This window comes from Meleagris gallopavo, chromosome 5, assembly GCF_000146605.3.
Source record: "Meleagris gallopavo isolate NT-WF06-2002-E0010 breed Aviagen turkey brand Nicholas breeding stock chromosome 5, Turkey_5.1, whole genome shotgun sequence".
NCBI classification, from domain to species: Eukaryota; Metazoa; Chordata; class Aves; order Galliformes; family Phasianidae; genus Meleagris; species Meleagris gallopavo.
This window is the reverse complement of record NC_015015.2, coordinates 19,143,791-19,160,384: the sequence shown is the minus strand read 5'-3', so window position 1 is coordinate 19,160,384 and position 16,594 is coordinate 19,143,791.

Below are 16,594 nucleotides of genomic sequence, written 5' to 3'. Positions count from 1 at the left end.
AAAAAAAAAAAAAAAAGCATGCATTAAGATACCAGTACCTTGTTATGTCCTTCATTACTCACAATTATGACGTCCTGTTGTCACCTATGTGAACTGGAGCTGTGAACTTCACTCTTGTTTAATCACTCCATATGTACATTTTTCATGGGAGTTTTCCAGTAATTATACGGGCAGAATTTTTTGGTTTAACAAAACAGGCATGACATCTTTGTAGGTAAGATGAAGATAGGAAGATCATTGTGTATTTCTTAATAAATTCAAAATAGAGTGGTATGGAAAAAACCCATGCCACACAGTATGCTCCACTCAGGAAAAAAGAGAGAATGTCTTGTAAAGGCTAGTTGTTGTTTAATGTGCTATTTAAAGATATTTCAGCGTTGAAACAAGAACAAATAAATAATTTCTGTAAAATAAATGAATAAGCCATTCAAATGCAGTCTTATACTCCTACTTTATTTAAATACTCAAATGATCTTTAAACAGTACGTATTTTATCTATTTAAATTTTATAAAATATATATTTTAAGCCGCTCCTGCATTGCAAGAGACTTGACTGCCTATAACCAAACTGTGTTGCTTAGAAAATATCTAGATATCTAGCTGATACGGTGTGCTTTGGTTCTGTGCTACTGGCACCTGAAACCAATTTTTCTCATAAGTGATACTGAGTTATCTTCATTTAGTTTGTACATAGAAGTTAATTTTAACTGCCAAGGGCAGTGATTCCGTTTTCCAAGTTTGTAATTCTAAATCTGTTCTTTGAAGAGAATAATGCTGTAGGTAAAGTTAAAAGTGCTTTTCAGTATGAGAAATCCAAGCACAGCTTGTCTTGCTCACTGCAAAGAATATAAAGGAAAGCATGTGAAATATACAGTGTAGTAGCTATAGAAAGCAACATTAGGAATATTTTCATTTGCATTGCTCCTATACGTGTTTGGGGATTTTTATCCAATTATCTGGGATGTATTTATAATATCTCATAAATTGAATATCTTTTTTATAATAAGCAACAGTTCATTCTTTCCTAATTATGACTGATTTGAGCACTAGTGGCTTATGCTTTATTCACTCATTATCTATCTATATTTTGTGGTGATGATATTGCTGAGTCAGCATGGAAAGAAATTGCAAATTATGTCTTTGCAAATGGGTTGTTCTTGTACATCTCACCAGTACTTATATGCTTGAGTGACCACAGCCAAATGCTCTTTGTTAGTCATTATGAAATTATGTTTTGTAATTCTAGCTTAAACTACTTCTAATTCTTGAAGTTTTCAGTAATTTTTTTGAAGGTATGACATATAAATAGCAATTGTCCACTTTGATAAGCCTATGCAACTGCAGAAGCTTGCTAAGCTGGAGAATTAAATGTCCAGTACCAACGGCAGTGCAGTGTAAGGGCTTTCTTTTGGTGGGGGGGAGAAAGATAAAAGCAATTCTAAAGAGTTCATATTTCAGTAGTTGCATAAACTGTAGGTGCTGATTTCTCACTAAATTCTGGTCTCTCATTCAGAGATCGAGTAAGAAGTACCCAAGTCCCTAGAAAAAAATAATTTCCCCTATTTGGACTCACAGTCTAGCCTTTGTGTACCTCTGAATTTTATTCAGCTTTGCAATGCAACATGAGAAATATTCCTTCCTACATTAGTGCGTTGATTATAGAATCCTAACATATTTTTGTGTTTTTTTTTTTCTTCCTATCTATGATTGGAGTTCTCTCTTATGCTATGTTCCAGCTTCAATGGAAGGAACATATTTACATCATTTACATCATTAAACCATTCTGTACCTTACTATTTTCAGGAAGTGAACTAGTGAGTGACACTTTAGAGTACTCTGAGGAAAATCAAGTCAAGATCTCTTGTTTGCCTCATGAAATTTCAAATAATTATGATTCACCATGTTTTACATTTCTATATATTCTCTTAAAGAGAAAACAACCTGTGATGAAAAGCTTTCAATCCGGATCATGGATATAAAGAAGTATCCTAGTGCCTAGAAAAGGAGAGAAAGCTTTTGTGTCTAACTTGTCTTCTTGCCTGTGCTTCCCTATTGCTTCCTATTGATCGGTTCCTCCCAAATGTTTTCAATTTTCTCATCTTCTTTTCTATTTACCATATGTCATTGATTCACAGAATCATAGAATAGCTTGGGTTGGAAAGGAGCTCAAGGATTATCAGGTTCCAAACCCTCTGCGAAAGACAGGGTTGCCAACTGCTAGACCAAGTACTAGATCGGATTGCCCATGGCCCCAGCCAGCCTGTCCTTACATGCCTCCAGGGATGAGGCGTCCACAACCTTTCCGGGCAACCTATTCCTGCACTTCACCATTCTCTCAGTGAAAACCTTCTCCCTGGCATCTAATACAAATCTTCCCTCCTTTAGTTTAAAATCATTCCTCCTTGTCATATCACTATCTACCAGTGTAAAAAGTTAATTTCCCTCATGTTTATAAGAGAGATTCTCTTTAAATATTGGAAGGCCGTTATTAGATCTCCCCATAGCTTTCTCTTCTCCAGACTGAATAAGCTCAGCTCTGTCAGCCTGTTCTTCATTGGAGAGGTGTTCCAGCTCTCTAACCATCTTTGTGGCCCTCCTCTGGAACCTCTCCAAAATCTCCACATCTTTTCTGTGTTGGAGGCCCCAGACTTGGATACACCAGATGGGATGAAGCTTATGTTAGAATTAAAACCCGTTCTTCCACATTCACTGTAGTGGCCTGCAATCAACTGCGTATCTGGAAATAAGCCTTCATTATAACACAGGATTTAGTCCCTTATGTGATAGGTTTTCTCCTCTTAAATTCCATACAGTAGAAGAACAGACCCTCATGAACTATTTTTAGATTCTTTAAAATGTAATTACACATCATTACCCACTATTGATATGAATGCTATTGAAGTCTGTTGCTAATAACCATGTAATTTCTTTCAACTCCCACAAGAATAAAATGGAATATGACCCAAAATAAGTGACTGGTAAACCTAGAAATAACCCTAAAATAATACAGAATGCATCTCCCCTGTTAACTTCATTTTGTTCTGCTGATTGTAAATGAGTGTGTTTATAAGAAACAAATGGAAATCCAAAGTTACAGATATGAGCATTTGAAGCAGAACTCTTTGAACTCTATTACAATTTCTCAAAATATGAAAAGTACTCAAGGGATTAATTGACATACCAGTGACAACCAATATTGCTTAATGTGGTACACGAAAGTAATAGGGAACTTGCAAAAGCAGGAATAATGTACCATGCACTGGTTTTAGACAAGTACCGAAGACATCAGCACGTTTTGTCAGGCTGATAGATGTGAGGAGTAATTATATTAATAAAGCCAAGTTTTTGACAGCACAATAATTTTCAACTTTTCATAAGTGGTAAGTGAGTAGGATTTTTTGTAGCCCTTGAATAACTGAGTTACTTGTACTAAGACTCGACCTTCTAATAAAATCTATGAATGATGAAAGTACACACAGAGTAGTTCAGTACTATTAGTGGCATGACTTCTGTCCATAGAAGTTACTAGCATGTTTCAATCACTGGAGATGATTCTCCGAAATAATTTCAACTTAGGAAGAGAAGATAGGAAAATGAGTAAAAGTCATAATACTGAACATAGCTCCAAATAAGACTCTTTTCTGTAACTTTTGACTAGAATGAAACAGATTTATTTATTTATTTATTTATTTATGCTCCTTTGGTCAAGATGTAATGTTGGTGCTAATAAATCTTAGCTCTGAACAGATAAGGTTGAAGGTAACTGCTCCAGGGCATCAATTAAGCTTCATTATGTATAATAAATGTGATATAAAGAATTACATGTTGGTCTCACTCACAAGTCTTATAAATCACTAAGTTAGCTTGGTATAAGTTAGCTAGATATTATCAGTTCTCTATCACATCATCATATAGAAGAAGATAATCTCAGCACAGTTTGATCTGAATTTGCTTGACTTGCTCAAGGAAGAGAGAAGTTAAAGAGGGAAGTATTTCATGAACAGTAAATGCTTGTGCAGGTGATCTCCTATTTTAATTGGATCGTAGGCTATCAATAATTGTGGAGAGTGGTGGTAGCGATGAGAAGAAAGTTTTCACGAACATAAATGGGGAATGGTTTTAAACTGAGACGGGGGGGTTAGGTTAGATAGTAGGAGAAAGATTTTCAGAAAGAGGGTGGTGATGCACTGGAACAGGTTGACCAAGGAGGTTGTGGATGCCCCACCCCTGGAGGCATTCAAAGCCAGGCTGGATGTGGCTCTGGGCAGCCTGGCCTAGTTGCTGGTGACTCTGCATACAGCCAGGGGGTTGAAACTTGATGTTCATTGTGGTCCTTTTCAACCCAGGTCATTCTATGATAAATGAAACTAAATTCCTAGAGGATTGTCTGATCGGAAAATGACAATGGCTTTCTAAAGTTACTCTATAAATGTGCTTTGGAATTGAATCTTCTTCGCTTCGCTTGTACATCTTGAAACACTGACATATTTTGGCTATTAAAAAAAAAGATTTCTTATGTAATTAAGGACTACTAGAATCTGAAAGTACTGACAGAAACTGATCAAAATTTTCCAAGTTATAAAATGAGATATGTGAGAAATTGGAAAGAATGGTGTGAAATATGGAAATACACACATCTTTTGTCTGAGATATGGCGTGTAAGACTAAAGGATTCAAGCTGAAAGGAGGAAGACCAGGAACATAATACACTTTTGTCCAACAGTGTTGAAGAGCATTCAGCGTTCAGTGCATTCAGTTCTGATACCATCAGTAAGGATTGAAAAAGTGTCCCAGTCATAAGATGGAATAATTTTAATTCAGGAAGAAGTAGATAGTAGGAAGATGCAAAATACACACTAGTTATTAAGAATCTGTATTTATTCACAGAATTTTTGTTTTTTGGCCTCAGCTTAGAAAGATTAATCATGCTTTTAGTGATCTCCTGTAGAAAACTAGTCCAAACCAGTATTTGATGTATAACTGATGGTTTTTTTTTTGATGTAACATTTTAATTGGGCCTCCTTTCCTCAGGCAAAAGATTTTCTTTTTCAAATTAAATTCCTATTTTAATTACTGCTCCAATAATACAATAATCAATAATACAGTACAGTTCAGGGTTGACTTTAAAGGAATACATAATTTGATCAATAAAGCTCTTGTGCCTGTGCATGTTCTTCTAATTTATGCACTTCTCTAGTACACCTGTGTACTATTTTTGTAACTGTAATTGTGGCCTTTCAGATATATTTTAATGATGTAGGTCTCTGCATAGGGTTTTTGTATGTATTTAAATGGGAGAGTAAAAGAAAGCCTAATGGGTAATAAATAAATAGAGAACTGCAAGTTATAATTCATTAGCCGTCATTTCTCTATGGAAAGGGACTCTTTAAATGCTGATGTGAGAAATAAGGGTTTCAGGAAGAGGAGGAAAGTTCTGGCACTGATTTCAGTAAGAATAGGGTAGGATCTGAAGGTTTTATTGTTCAAATATTCTGTTAAATTACTCATTAACAAAGAAGAGAGTTAAAAGGAGAGTACAAAGATGTTTAATACGTTAACAGCAACAAAAGCAACAGTAAACCCCATTGGTTCAATTTTTTGTGTGTTTCTATTTTAAAAATATTTTGAATGCAGAGGTGTAAAATGTGCGTGAATGATGCTCTCAGAAATATGGTTTGATTTTTTTGGGTGGTTCTGTGTGGAGCCAGAAGCTGGACTTAATGATCCTCATGGGCCTCTTCCAACTCAGAATAATCTTTATTTCCATAGTTCTATGGAAGTTCAGCAGTCTTAAGGAAATAACCTGAGTACTTACATACAATAGTATGCCACCAAGCTGTTAGAACAAGTCTTGTGGCTCGAGGATGTGCTGACAAGCGCAGTCTCCTGGCTTGGGGAAGATGACTGAAGTCAGCAGAGAGCATGTAGACACCTAACCATGGAGGCTAATCTTGATAGCAGAAGCATGGTTTGTTCTTTGATGGTTGATCTTGCATCAGTTCTGGATTTAATTTGGATATCATATGGATATCACCTCTGAGAATCAAATTTAATATACAGAATTTTACATAGAGAATTTCCCTGATCCACAGATCACTTAGAGCTAATTGAAGGATTTTAGTCTGTTTTTAAAGAATAGTACTGCTGCTAATATTTCTCCAGTTTCTCTGGTGCTTTTAGGAACTGGAGAACCCTCAAGGCAAAATACTGAGCTTGAGCCTACTGAATCATTATAATATTCCTTTTCCTTTCACTCATACTTAGCGTAAATCCTAAAATCCCGACTTAGCTCAAATTTATGTTGCATACTTCCACTAAAGAGCAGTGGGCACTAATAATGTGCAGTAAGAGCTGGCTAGGGTGCAGCAGGCTAAGTGCCAGTTTGTTTGACTAAGGAACTAAGCCTGAAATCAATTTAAACTCTCCTGCACACAGCATATAGGAAACAAATAGATTCTGTTCCCTGCTATCCTTCTGCATCTTTTATTGCTGCTCTTCATGATTATTCTTTGTTTTCAAAGGCATAGTCAGCTCACCGATTTTTACTGAAGTCCCTTCACTTTTTATTCAGCAATATGCATTCTTCAGCTCTTCATAGCTTCACCAGCTTTCCCACTAAGCCACACCGAGAAGGATGGTTGTGTGTAGCACGGGTTTTTGTGTGTATCATTGTGCTTGTGCACACATGTTGTCTGAGAGCATGGAAATACACTAAACAAGCTCTATCAGAATGAAATACATCTCTATCTATCTATCTATCTATCTAAATTAATTTTTTTTTTTTTTTGAGGGAGAAGGAATGAGGAAATATCCAGTCTGGAATGTAGCAAGAAGGATGATTAACTTTTTTAATAAAAAGAACAATCTGTTTTATCTACAGTAGGAAACAAAATCCTAGAGCGTAGGTGGTATTCACTGCAGAATCATTAATAGGCAGGAAGCTGGCAGAAAAGGATGAAAATAGAAAAAATGCTAAAAGGGTTGGCTTCCTATTTCTAGCTCTGGGATTAAACTTCATCCTGCAACACATATCCACATTAGAATAAATCAGTTCACATTGGACACCAGACCACCTCTGAACCTTGTGGGATGGATAAATGAAGTCATACTAATGACTTTAAGATAGAGTACAATGCCAACTAGCATATGAATTCCTGAAATTTTGATTGTGATAACATGACATTTAGTGTGGGATAAAGAGGATTTATTCAGCATCTTATGAAAGTTTACAATTTGGACTGAATTAAACATATACAACTGATGCAGAAGTTAATCCACTTATGTCATGTAGACTAAGTTTAGCCCATGAACTCAGAAGCCCTCCAAGATTTCTAGAAACAATTTGGGCTGCCAAGTAGGCAAGGAACTGCCTGTTCACTGTGGTTTTCTGTAGACCAAGGCAACTCCTGCAAGCCTTATTTTTTTCCATTTTTCTCTGGACAGTGAAACTTACGAGAGAGTTCTTGCGGATATTCCTACAGTTGTCTGTCTAAATTTAGTATATACTTTGTGGTCATAAATCTTTTTATGAACATTTTGTACTCCTCTCCCCTTCTTAGGCAGTCTAAAAAATTCAAGCAGAGGATCTCACAGTTTATATGCACTTAAGTATGCTTTTTTTTTACAACAGGAAATAAAGAATGTAAGTAATCAAAATTGTAAATTTAATTATACTTAAATCTGTATGTAACACTTGTCTGTCTGTGGAGCTGATCTGCTCAGAGGCTGTTCTGTGGATAATTTATACTCTTGCTTAAAATTTCCATTTCCCCATTAATAAGACCTACTCCATTCTGAAACAAACAAACAAACAAACCACTTTTTATTAATTTGAATGTTATTTGTTTTATAGTATTCCTGCTTTAAAATGTTGGGGTTCACACTTGTTCTCAATAGAAAAGAATTTAAATGACCACGCAAGAATAGCTATTGGAGTTTAAGCCAAACTGGAGAGACTCTAACACTACAAAATAGAATGTTTTATCTGGTTTCAGGTTTTTTGTCCCAAATGATTTGGTAAGTCATCAAGAACTTTAAATAGATTCATCTATATTTGAGCGCCTTCAGTAAGATAAAGCAGTTGGAACATAAATGCATGCAACTTAAAAATATGTAATACTATACAGAGAAATATTTAATATAAGCTCAACTTCCTTTCAAAAAGTAAAAAAGAAAAAAGAGAGGCATATAGAAATAGGCTGTGTAAATTAAGCATCACAGAGGGGAAAAATCATTCTATTTAATTGTCTATAAAGTAGTCACTACAGTTATTCTCATTCTGAATTTCTAAGTACCACAAACTGTACAGAACATCAAAGTCAGTGGCAGTGAAAGAGTCTTAAATTTCAGTTACATATTTTATAGCAAAAGATATGTCACTAGTGGATATTTTTTAGTCAAAGTTCATTTCCTGGATGAGATTTAAAGGAAAAACCAAGTTTTATCATATAAGGTTTGAACATGTAAATATTTTAACTTACTTTAAAATAAAATCCTTTCTCGATTTATTTATAATATGAAAAAAATTGCATTTATATTATTCAGCTTGAACTGCTAAGTAAATCCAAATAAATTGTATCTCTCCCTTTTTTGATTTTTATAGATAAATGTTAGAAGCATCCTGATTTTTCTTACTCTGTTGCAAAGAATTATATTGTGTGAAGAGCTTGAAAAAATGGCATTCTATACTATGAAAACAAAACCATTAAATAGAAAAGAATGAAAATAGAAATCAATCATTAGGTAGTACTTTTCAAATATGTGAGTTCTTAATCAGTGGTATTATAAATATAATTAAAAATCATCAGCATTGACTAAGATTCAAAGCACTGCATAATTAAATACAAAGTAAAAATAAATGAGGAAGTCAGTAGTCCTACTCCATGCTGTCCCTCACTATTTTTACCTGGCTGAGAGTACAGGAAGGTTTTGTCCATTTTTTACTAGCTATTATTTTGGCTTGGATTTTTGTTTTTTAGCACAAATTATTCCTTGTAATTTCTGTATAATCCCACGTAATTAAAAGTTACAAATTAGACAATACAGTAGTATGAGGGATAAAGAAGTGCAGCGCTTTAGACATGTTTTGTAAGCTGCTGTACTTCGAATTTTTAGGATTTCTTTTTATTTGGATAAGAATTTTATTTTTAATTATATTTTTTGATTACTTTAATGTTTTCTGATCTCAAGCAAAGAAATCATGGTTAGAAGCTGCAGGTCTGTGTAGAAAAGGACTGACTTGAATATACTTTGATTTTCTCTACACATTACTAGTAAAATTTATAGAAATAATCCAGCCTGAGCGGAGAGAGAGACAGGATGTCCTAATAGCTCTCTTCCATTTCTTAGTTCTACGATTCTATTATTTCATAATAAAATGCATTACAAATAAGTTTACATAACAGACTGGAACATCTCCAAGCTATCAATTTTAGTGTCCCAGAAACCTAATAAATATGCAATTTAAATGCTGCCTAAAGACATATTTACTGATCTGTTGGCATTTATTCTTCCATTGGAGATTACAGAATGCATATTTATGAAAGAACTCTCCCTAAATAATGTCAAAATCTGTCTTCATTGACTGAAGCAGTAGGGCTCATAGAAAAGTCTGAGGCTTTGTCCTTACAGCAAATTGCTCTTGTACCTTATTTTAAAGTCAGATCTGTAAGAACAACTTTTAAAAGTAGCACTAACTTCAATTTGTCAGTGAATTTCAATAGGAATTTCTGTGGTCATAGTCCCCTATGTTGCATTGGAAAATGTATGTTTTAGTTACTTTGCTAGTGTCAGCTGCAAATAGCTTACCAAACCAGAATCAGCCACAAATGATATGTATTATCTTTTGAAAAACAAGCTGGTCAAATCTCCAGCTAAATCTTGTAATTGATGAACTAGAAAAGTAGCCGCACTCTGGTTTCATCTGTTAGAGAAGGGACTAACCTGCCACAAGAAGAAATAAAGAGAACAGACATGCTTCTACAAAGCCTGTGAAGGACAGAACTACACCCTGGTGGGTATATGTCTGCTTATTATCTTTGTCTTAAATGCTCTACTTAAGACATTGCTTCTGTGTGATATTCTGAAAAATATTGCCAGCGTTCGCTTGTTTACTTACAGTAATTTTTGAGCTGTTCACTTGTCCTTTGTCCAATACCAACTGTGCTGGGGTTTTAAATGACAAGAGTTGCAATCGGCTCTTTGCTCCGGTTTGTTGAAATGTGGGATACCTCAAAACCCAAATAATATAAAGTAAAACATGATATGGCTAGTGTGTGCGTCTGTCTTAGCATAAGATACTTTATCATATGAAGTTGAATTGAATCAATAGGATTTAGTGATTCATGCTCAACATTGATTGCCTCCGCTGACTTTGAATTGATTTTTGGAAGGGCAACTTGTACATTCCTCCACTGAATTCTCCAGCAGTACTTAACAGATGGATGTCTTGGCTTACTGTATTGTCTCCTTATGTTCACATGAAGCTGTCTAGTTTTCTTTGAACCTATAGCACTGAATGTAATGTACAAAAGACAATGGAATGATGTAAATGACTGGGTTTAAAGCCTCCCTCTATGGGTTTCTTTTGGGCAAATTCTAAATGTATATGTAACATGCATAACTTAAAAATACTAAATAACTATTGGTTTATACAACTCATCCTCTGTCTATAGCTAGCAAGCTGTTAGGCATTAAGTATTCACCAGGCTTGTAGGACATTTGAAGAATCTGTGTTGACCAGGCAATCACTGGTCAGGCAGGGAAAAGTGAGCTTGACATTACTAAGCTGCTCTCTGCTTAGTCCCTATTTTATATCTCTTTGGCTTTGTTAACTTTTCCTGATAGTTTTTTTTCCTGCTGATTGCTTGGGCTGCTTCAGATTCTTTACTTACCAAGCTTATCACTGTCTTCAGTCTTGATTTTCTTATCTTTTTTGCCTTGTGTGGAATTCACATGTTCTATCTTAGTTTTTCTTTAGTTTTGCAATTTTTTAATTGGAAGTTTGAATTAAAAAAATTACAGCAGCATTATATACAAACTAGAGTTTGAATACAGATAGATGAGCCACTGAGCTGATGGTTACAAGATCCTATTTCACACAGTGATGTATTCATGGAATTGAACACTTCCCTTATGAGGATAGGCTGAGAAAGCTGGGGCTCTTCAGCCTGGAGAAGAGAAAGCTTGGAGGTGACTTGTTAGTGGCTGTTCAGTATCTAAAGGGGACCCAAAGGAACAGACTCTTTAGCAGGGTCTGTGGTGATTGGACATGAGGGAATGGTTTGAAACTCAGGGAGGGCAGATTTAGATCTAAGAAAAAAATCTTTTGTGGTGAGGGTGATGAGACACTGGAACAAGTTGCCCAAAGATGCGGTTGATGTCCTGTCCCTGGAGACTTTCAAGGCAAGACTGGACAAGGCCCTGGGCAATCTGATCTAACTGTGGTATCCCTCGTCGTTGCAGGGGAGCTGGACTAAATGGCCTTGAGAAGTCCCTTCTAACTCTAAGTAATGTTTCAATAATTTTAGATATATGCACCTACTCTGAAGAAATCCTAGGAAGAGTTCGTGTTAGCATGCTTTTACAATAATAACAGATCTGTCAGATGAGGTTAGAACAGAGTATTATTGTGCTTGCAAAGGAGGGAATGAGGTCCATAGACTACTTTCTACTGATGGAGTACTGTACGTGTTGCCTGTTTTGCTCCTTTGTGGACAGAAAAGAAAGTGTATCCTGTTGAGACAAAAACATTATGCTTAAAAGCAACATGAAGTTTAAATTTTGGCTGGTAAAAATAATGAGTTTTAAATTCCAGTGAGGAAGGTTTATTTAAATGAGATTTTTGCCTCGTCTTACCATGTAGGTTATTTCTTTTTATCTGGTTCTACGTGAACAAAACTGTAATTGTGATGGCCAAGTAACACGTAGCAGAAATAAACTGGAGCCACTGCACTTTTAAAATTCCCTAAATACCTGCCTATTATCAGATTTTAAAAATGACGAATGTGTTCATGGGTAAATATAAGGACAAATAATCTTTCCTACTAATAAGATTAGTAGCCATTAAAATATGTAATAGTACCTAATTATTTCTAACAGGCTGGAAAATCTATTACATAGAATAATGTAATATCTTCCTTGCTTAAGACTTTCAAAACTAAGTCTTGAATGGAGCTGATTAGAAAATACAGGATTTTTCTCACATTTTTAGTGAAAATGTTTTCTGACATTTCACATGAAATAAAAAATGAGTGTAAATAAGCAGATCTTTCAATAGCTAAAAGTAGTGTTACGCTTCAACCTGTCAGACTATCCCACCAAAAACTGAGTGCACTGCACACCTTTTTGTCAGACTATCTGACTTGCTCTTTTCAGATAGATTCAGATAGGACAAATAGGTACTGGTAGTCACTCCTTATGTAATGCTAGAACTTAGTAAAGAGAGTTCTTTTCATTGAAAAGATCAACTCTGTAACTTTGGTTTTATGTTCTTTAGAAAATCCGATGGCAGCTAAAAGAAAAAGTGTTGGAAATAGAAAAGGAATGAAGGCTAATCCTCAATTTAGCAGCATGAATTACAAAGGTCACTTTCAAGATCTGTTATTTTTTATTCCAAAGATATGAGCAGAAATGTCTCTTCCCTGATGTGACCCTTGTTATCATTAAATAAAAAAGTGTGGTGCTTCAATAATGTCATCAAAGTGATGTTCTCATACAAATTCAAAGAAAAAGATATCTTTATATGAATCTCTCTGAAGAAGAAATTGAAATTTATGAGACTCTATAGGCTACTTTTTCTATCAGGCCTCATCAACCCAGAGAAATATACTATTGAAGAATGTTTTTAAATGATGTATTTCCACATAAATATAAGGTTTTCTGTGTTATTTTCTACTTTCTTCCTTGTTATGTTTCATAAAATACTCTCAGACAACCAACAGGTGTGTTGCTGTTGTCCAAGGCCAACTGCTGATTTCAGCTGGAAGGCACAAGGCTCTGCTGCCAGCAGGTGCCTCCCCCTCCCCTCCTCTGTGTCAATGAACTCCAGCATCCGAAGTTATCATAGCACCTGTGCTTAGAATAGCTTCAGGATAGTTTTGATTGCTCAGTCTCTCTGTAAAGAAGTAATCCAGATATCCTAACAACTAATGTTACGTTTCCATTTCACATTACCTGAGTACACTGTTAATTTAATTCTGTTTCCTGAGATTTTATTTTAATCTTACATTTTTGTCACCAAATAAATGCCATTGAAAACCACTTCTGTGGAAAGTCTTAGTTTAGTGAAAAGTAGGAAAGAAGCACGGTAAGAGTTTACCAAATAGAATAAAAATAGAAGATATCTCTTTAAAGAGAGTTTCATTCCTATAAAAATGACAAATTCATCTTTTTTTCCTTCTTTCTTTTTTCCTCTCTTAAACTTTAATAAAAGGTTATAGCTGTGTGGTTTCAAATAATAGCAGAGGATCTAATTATTTCTGTTAGGAATCCAGAATTGCTTCTAAGCTTTACTTTATTACATTCAATTTTAAATCACATTTAATTATTATCCCCTAAATAAAAGAAAGGAATGAAAAATTATGAAGTCTGCAAGGAATATCTATTTGAATTCACTCTCTAAACCTTTAGCTGCTAATTTGATTATGAATTGAAACATTTGTAGAGTCTACTAATTCCACTGCAATCTTCATTTCAAATAACCTGACTGATGGCTATGCTTGTCTGATAACATTTGGCAGAGAATGTAAGATTCATCTTTCGTTTTTTTTTAATTATTTATTTTTTTAATTATTTATTTTTATTTTACTTTTTAACAAAAAGAGGAGTACTTTCTCACTTCAAGTAAACAGTTAACAAGACAAACAGATGAGAATGCAGAAGTCACGGCTTTGTCTCCTTTTCCTCTGGCTAAATTTCTGAAGCACTTCAGTGCAGGTACTGGGTAGTACTATTACAGGAAGAAAATGAACCATATTATTAGCTGGATCATTTGTGTGTGCTTCTGAGTACCTGAAATTGGATTACTTATTCTGCTTCTTTATAAATGCTTTGGGACTTTCCAGCTTGGGTTGACTGAATTTGAAGAAGTGACTATTAATTTGTTTATTTGTTATTTTTTTTTCTTACTTTCTTTTTCTTACTTTCCCTGATCATTATTCTATTTTTCTTCTAATTCTGACTTCCAAGTGGTAAAATGCTGGCATGGAAATATTCAAGAGTTGCACACTAAAATAGAATATGTTTTTGTTGTGGCTGTTCAAAGCCGAGGGGTTAATTCTAAAAATAAAAATTAAACTTAATTAAAGACAGAAATCAGATGCATATAATTGGAAGATGTTACTCAGTTCTCCAGTGTAGTTTTCTTGGTATGCTGAGAACTTTTTATTACTGAGATCCTCTGGAAAGTTGGGGTATTTTGAATTCCACTTAAAGTACTGAAATGTGCTCAATAAACTTGCTGAGATAATGTTCTTTTACAAAGAACAAATTAGTGGAATTACATGGATTTTTTTCTTTTTTTTTTTTTTGGTAGGGTGGCAAACTCTATATTGTAGAATGGGATCCCTTTTTCTGTGTACTTACTTTGTTATGCAAAGCATGGATTTGAGTCTATGGACACATGGAAAAGTTGCTGGATTTTCTGTGGCCGTGTGTAGCTGACAGGCATTGCCGCCTCGTTTGGAACATTTTACTCTATGCAGGCTCTTCTGAATCATATGATAATAAAACTATCTTGCCACTCAAATTGTCTCAGCAAGAATTACTAACATCATGGAGAAGAGGGGATCTTTTCTGTATGTTGATTTGATGTATATCAGTCTGATGAAAAGTTGAGTAGGTAGTAATACTTTGAGTAAGACTTCTGGTTGGTAGCTCTAATTTGTACCTTCTTTATGGCAGGCTTGTCTTTTTCTCTCTGTGATTGGTTTTTTATGTGAGCAATATTACACAAAACTGGACAATTTTTCTTTTCTCAAGGTGTTGAGGAGAGAAAGATGAATGTATAGATAACTAAACATAGTAAAGTCTGGATTTTTTTTTGTTTTGTTAATGAGACTTCTTGAATCTGTCTTGAATGATTAAAATTATTTCAATTGTATTTAATTTTAAAATTTTTATAAACAGAATGTCTCAACTAAAGATGCTAAGGATTATTCTGTCCAAACTAGAATCCCCAAACTATCTTTTATTGGTGGTACCACTCAATGCATTAAATAGAAAATATCATTGACTGATACAGCAACAAATGTTGGCCTGAGATACCTGAGATTGCATTATCAGTCTGAAGAGGTATTACAACCACAAACTGTACTAGAGGAAGCAAGTTCTGATGTATTTAGGAGCTGAGAGTAAATGAAGTAAATCGTCACAGTCCAGAGTGAACCGTCACATTCAAGTGAAATATCCCTGCTGTTTCAGACTGCAACTTCAATGCTTGCTTCCAGCAGTATTATTTTGATTATGGCTTAATGGAAAAGAAATTAATGAAACTTATAAGAGCTATGTAGGTGTTGCTTTCCATTTTCAAAAAGCGAATAGACTCTTGTGGATGCTACCTTCATTTACCTCCAACAGTTCAATTAATCTTAATTAGACTTGTTTATTAGATTTCTATGTATGTTTATTTAGCACTGAGACTTTTAGGATGCTCCTGCCCAAACAGACTAAAAAAGCAAAATCAATTAAATGATGTAGCAGAGAGAAAAAAAAAGACTGTTTCAGCAGGATGTAGGCAATTTGTGATTTTAGAGATGCACTGTGACTTTAAATCTTCATCTCTAGACAAAATGCCTCCTTGAAGTCACTCTGTGATCAGAGGCAATGCAGAGAATATATTAGTCCTAGTATCTCCATGACAGCGCCTGTATTAGAAATGGATGGACAGCTTCCGAATACCCATTGTTTGCTGTCACCGCAGATAGGATTCGGCTAATGAAACAGCTAATTAGATTTTTGTAATCCTGTTGTCATTGTTTGAGAGGTGACATTTTGCTTGAATTTCTCATGTGGATCTCCTCAGCCTAGAAAGGAATATGTTTCTCTGGCCAATTTGGCTCTTGTCACTTTGCTGGAATGGCAGTTCCCTCTGTTGGTGTAATGAAATTACTGCCTTCCCAAACACAACTATGCCACTCAACATTTAAATAAAGAAAAAAAAAAGAATAGGAAATGGACTATACGATTAGTCAAACAGGCCTGTGTTCAAAATCCATTTCTGAAATCAAATAGTAGAATTGGATTGAGTTCATAATGGAAGAATTACTTTGGTATTACTGTGAACATTATTACATATTCATCAACTTGCTGAATGTGCGTGGATTTGCCAGGCGTTCTCCACTTCCCTCTCCTTAATTTTTTTCCAGTGCAGTTGCAGCAAAGAGGGCAGCAACCAAATTAAAAGGAATTTAAATTAAGAAGTGGTTAAGAAAAATTTGTGTGGATGCTGAATGTTAATCGTACAGGCCAAATTCTTCCATAACATAAGAAGATGCAGCTTTCACTGATAGCTCTCTGACTTCAGCATTGCATTGTGATGAGACTAATTTAGATGAGAATGTAGTCCTTGAAGCTTAACTGAGTTTAATAAGCATGC